This window comes from Dermochelys coriacea, chromosome 1 (assembly GCF_009764565.3).
Source record: "Dermochelys coriacea isolate rDerCor1 chromosome 1, rDerCor1.pri.v4, whole genome shotgun sequence".
NCBI lineage: Eukaryota > Metazoa > Chordata > Testudines > Dermochelyidae > Dermochelys > Dermochelys coriacea.
In genome coordinates, this window is record NC_050068.2 from 221,231,273 (window position 1) to 221,236,703 (window position 5,431).

The 5,431-nt window shown below is 37.3% G+C and overlaps 1 long non-coding RNA gene across 2 annotated transcripts; it reads right to left on the reverse strand.

Moving 5' to 3' along the window:
- Window positions 1-1,507: 1,507 nt before the first annotated feature.
- LOC119843525 lies at window positions 1,508-5,174 on the reverse strand. 2 transcript variants are annotated; one of them, XR_005288984.1, is made up of 4 exons: window positions 5,050-5,174; window positions 4,026-4,063; window positions 2,881-2,998; window positions 1,508-2,056 (listed from the first exon to the last, which is right to left on the reverse strand). It is a non-coding gene; the product is annotated as an uncharacterized LOC119843525 (long non-coding RNA). The 2 variants fall into 2 exon arrangements; XR_006281461.1 differs by lacking the exon at window positions 5,050-5,174 and adding an exon at window positions 4,389-4,465.
- Between the last annotated feature and the right edge of the window lie 257 nt (window positions 5,175-5,431).

Below are 5,431 nucleotides of genomic sequence, written 5' to 3' on the forward strand. Positions count from 1 at the left end.
GATACAGGAAATATTACAAGAGTTCAGTTCGTGTCTAGCAGGTTAAATAGGGCTTACCTTCAGATTTGTTATTATGAAGCTTACTCTCTTCTATAGTGTACAATAATGCCAGAGAGACAAACATTTAGGATCAAGTAAAATATCCAAAATGAAATGAGTTTCAGAGTTATGGGGTAATAGTGGTCCTTACAGCTGATCACAGAAAATGCAACAAGAGATTTTCTGGAATGTACTGGAGTATAAGATTTAAATCAGTAAAAGATTAAAGAGTAAAAGATTCCAATAATTACCAATAAAGATATTTCAAAAGGGCATCATCAGGTAAAATTTGGTCAAGAATTTAGGTTTTGTAATAATAGAAAGCAAAGAGAAAAATTTCCAAGAAACGAAGGGGGGAAATTTCAGTGACAACAAATTAAAACTAACAACAACCAAAAGTATTTCTCTCAAAGTTGCACCCAATTATTACCATATTGTGCTCATAGATCTGAAGCAGAAAGTGAAATGAAGAGGGAAGATAGAGCTGGTCAGAAAATTTCCACCAACTAATATTTTCATTAAAAAATGGATCTTTCACAAAACATATCATGAAAATTTGTTCACATTTTTGACTAGTTCTACAAGAAAGGGAATGTGACTCATTATTTCCATTGTCCAAGCTAAAAGAAATACAAAGGGCTTTCAAACAGCACAAATGATTAAAAGTAAAGTAGATTTTAAAAAGTCCTTCAATTTTAATGTCCTTCAATTTTAAAATATACATCATACCGATTGTCCAGAGACTTTTTTTGTCAAAGGATCTCAAAGCACTTTTCCCATGTTAATGAATTAGGCCTCAATACTAAAGGATCATAGGTAAATATAATTATCTCCATTTTACAGATGAAGAAACAGACACAGAAAGTTAAAGGACTTGCCCAGTGTCATACAGAAAGTCTGTAGCAATGCCAGGAACAAAATGCAAGAAACTTAATCACTTGGGTCCAGGATACCTAAAAGATCACCTAAGCACCCACGATGAAGACTGCCCTCAACAACTCTGCTTCTCAGGCCCAATGGAATTTTTACCATAAGGGTAAATTATGTCTATGCTGAAAACAGCACTTTCTTGTGGGTCAGACCAAGTCTGTGGAATAAACTCCTATAGATCATCACAAACCAGACCACCTTTCATTCCCATTTCAAAGCATATTTCTGTGATTTGCATTCTCTAATATACATATAGAAGCATGTACATTAAAAAAAAAAGTCCCCAAAACAAAAACCTACCAGAACAAAACTCTCCACTGCCTACATAATTATCTTCCCATAGAAAACACCTTAAGTGATAGATGTTATTCATGTCACTTAATTTACCATTGGAAGGAGCTCAGATACTATGATGATGAGGGTATTACAAGAACTTATACATAATAGAATGGAGCTTTCATATTTTAAGTGCTTTAATTAAAGACCATCCTTTGCAAGACAATATGATTTTTAATCTGACAGTGTCTCCAAGAGCAGAATAATTTAGTACTAGTCACCAGTTAGCATCCAGTATTTTGAATTATCAGTAGCCTATGAATGAAACTGCCTCAGCTAGACCAACAAACATGTTAGGCAGGATGATAAAATGACAAAAAAAAAAGAGTCAGTAATCATAATTTCCACATCTGGTCTTCTTAGAAAACAATTAAATCTGGCACTGTTCCTGATGTTGCACAAGTCAGTCTTTGCAATTGTGAAAATAGGATTTTCAAATGATAATGAACTGTCTCTAAACACATAAAAACATGTTAAATGTTGGGACAATGTTTCGTGCTTCTGTGTTCTGATCCTACTGGAAGTGTTTTGTCTGGCTCCATGTGAAGTTTTCCTATAATACCCAACTCTGTATATTTGTTAGGCAGTACACATGTATTAAGTCAAATGAACAATTTGAGTAATGGAGACCTATACTTGGATGTCATCTCCAAATCAACTGGAAGAAGGACTTCTGTGATGGCTGATCGCATTAATTTTGAATTCTAACAACTCAAACAACATTGAGGACAGTTTGGGTTCATGTGACAATCTGGCAGAGAGAAAATGCATCAAGTTAATTCAGCACATTACTGACTAGAAATAGTAAGAATGGGGGCTACATGGCTGAGGGCATTGCTAAGAGCTAGGATTAATAGAAATCTGTGGAATTTCCAGGGGTGGGATATCTGTGTAGGTAGGTTAGAAGGGAGATTATTTTTATTTTTTATTCCACTTGGCCCTACTCCATGTCAGATATCGTCAGAGGGGAGTCATTCAAAATATTTGTAGAATATTCAACGGAGCTACTTTCACTGCTTCTGTACTAATGTTTATAAAAACCTCACTAGCCCCTACCAACTGGAACAGCAGTCTGGAGATTTTAGCTCCCTATACCATAAATATGACTTCACCCTTAATTGTGAAAGTTAGCAGCAGTTCTCTCCATTTTCCATATATTAAATAATCATCAGTTAAAGCTTTTAACCCTATAGCTAGGGACTGTCTGGGTGTGACAGGTATGTACAAGTGCATGACTTGATCACATTAGCTGAAGAATGATTCTGGAATGTTGACTGGAAGTTCATTTCAGAAAAATTTGGGAAAAATCTCAGTGTGTCGGCATATACAATGTTATATGCAATTATATTATATCCTGACAAGTTGGGGTGGGAGGAGTATAAGACATAATGGAGTATATAAACCTATGAAAAGTCATGGGTAGCAAACAAAGGTAATGGGGCAACTGCTCCCCTTGCCCCATAGCAAATGATGCCCCTGAAGTACAATGGTAAAGAATGATTGCTTTTTAATGGCAAAAGTCAGGGTTAAAGTTAATACCCACCCCCACATTAGAAAAATGGGAAAGTTTCCTACCTTATACAGGATCAACCACCGAACCACTCTCACGATCACTATTGAACCTTGGTAACTGGACAAAGGATAGAATCTGTGGGTTTTCTTTGAAGTCTAGCCATTTAAGTTCTTCCAGAGGCTGAAATTCAAAAGGAAGTCTCTCTCTTTCCTACTGCAGACCAGATGTAAATGCTCAACAGCGATTAAGAAACAGTTGAGATGGTTTTACGTTCAACATTATTCACAAAGCTGAACTGGGAACTGTTTCATGGCTTCCAGTTCAGTTAGATCCTGGTGCCGGGAGAGTTTCCATGGATTTCAATGGGATTTGAATCATGCCTTTATTTATAAAATTGCAGTCAATACGCCTGACCCCTTTGACTTCAAAGGAATAAGAACTGGCCTACATGGAATCCACATTCCTGCATAGTGCAGCAACCAGAGTAGAAGGGTAGGAGGAGCTGGGAAGGAAATTAAAAACTTGGGTTGTCTGTATGCAAAGCCCGTAGCATTTACTATGGGCTCAGCTGTGCCCAGCTTATAGCCAGAGACAACTCATTGTCTCAGATGAAGCAGTTAGCCCTGAGCTCCTGCATGCACACAGGCTGCCTCCTACATGGCTGCTGAGCTTTGCTGACAGGTGCATAGGGGAGCAGAGCAGTGACCCTGTCTATTCCTCACCCTTCCCCACTCTTTTTTGGGTGCATGTGAACCCAACGGAACAGGGGTGGAGCAGTCCCTGCACTTCCCAAAGTGCAGGAGTTGCAGTTCTGCGGGACACTTATGTGGTCTGTGCAAGGAATGGAGGAGGGCTTCTTATGCCCCCCCTACTCACTGCACACCTGCAGAAAGGCAGAGCCGCATCTGGCCCTATGTAAACAAACTGGGGATTTCCAGGGAGTGTTGTCTAGTGGTTAGAGCATTAGACTGAGACTCAGGAGACCTGGCTGTGACAGTGACCCACTGAATGACTTTGGGCAAGACACATCCCCTCTCCAAGCCTCAGTTTCCTCATCTGTAAAACGGGAATAATAATAATGCTCTCCTTTTTAAAGTGCTTTATGATCTACTGATGAAAAAACCCTACATTGAAGGTAGGTATTATTATAAATATGTAGTTACATTTCTCCCTTTACTTTGCATTAGTAGAATAAAGGTTTACTTACTCATTTATGTTTGCAGTGATGAGATCTCAGTCACGCACCTGGGGAAGTAAATTCACAGCTGCAAAATCATCAAAAATGCTTAACCAGCTACTTTGTATGTGGCTTTGAATATTCTCTTAAGCACAATGTATTATTATTACACATTAAAATCCTTTATATATATTCAGAACTCAAAAGTGAAATAAGAACCCTATAGAAACATCCTGCTTCTGTTCCCACTGAAATCAATAAATGAAGTGGAACAAGATTGGGTCCCTAGCTGCAAACAGATCCCTACCTGGAACAGATTACAGTTTAAAAACACAATTCTGCCAAGATTTATACATGCAGGTAATCACAATGAAATCAAGAGGCTATTCATACCTGTAAAGTTTTAAACACAAGAATAAATCTTTGTAGTATTATGGCCCAAGGGCTCAATCTTGAATTTACCACCAGTATAGTGTTTATGACTAACTAGTTTCACTGATGACTCAAATGGGTCTATACATAGTAGTAATTAGTATTCCCAGTAGCATGTGTTTTCAGGATCAGGGCCTTATTAGACAACACATAGCGAAGGTATAGGAAAACAGATGGAAACAATTTTCTTTCCATACCTTTTAAATTCTTTTAATTCCACCTATCTTTAGTCCTTATTTCCCCTACCTTTTAAATTTTTAAGCATACAAAATATTGCTTACAACTAAATTAATCATATTTTTACTCTCTTGCCCTGACCCTCACCCTATTGCCTACTGTTTTTCACCTTTGCCTGTAATCAGTTTATTTGCAGCAAATCTTCTTCCCTAATTAAATCAACCCCTTCCTTACATCCTTTATTCAGATTAAATCACAGTTGATTCTTTTTATTTGGGTCTTTTACTGTCTATGTTCTCATAGAAATTCACTTTTCTCTGTGCCTGAGCAAGCACCATCTAGTCACATATAAATTGTGTTCCTTTTTTTGGTGACCCTTTGGCACTCATTAATTTGTATTCTGACATCTTTGATTTAATATAACCTGGATGAATTTAGGACTGACCTCATATTTTTACAGCTGTGTCACAATTTCTCCTCCACAAAGAAAATAATTTGTATTTCTTGATATTCATCACTTCTCCATTAAATATATCAAAAAAAATTTTCTTTACATTTATTTCAGGCCCCCTAAAGATTCCAGTACCTCTTTCTTAACATCTGTTTTATATCCCCCTCCCCAATTTACCCACTCAAACAATTAACTTAACTGGATCCTGATCACCAACTACAGAGTCATCTTTGCAAACTTTCCACCTGCAACAAGTTGTTATTTCTGTAGAGGTGAGGGATCACTGGTCCCAAAGAGCCTCTTTAGTAATACAATAAACATGATCTTAACACAGTCAGTACCAATTTACAGGTCCTATTCTCTATCTTGTCTGAAT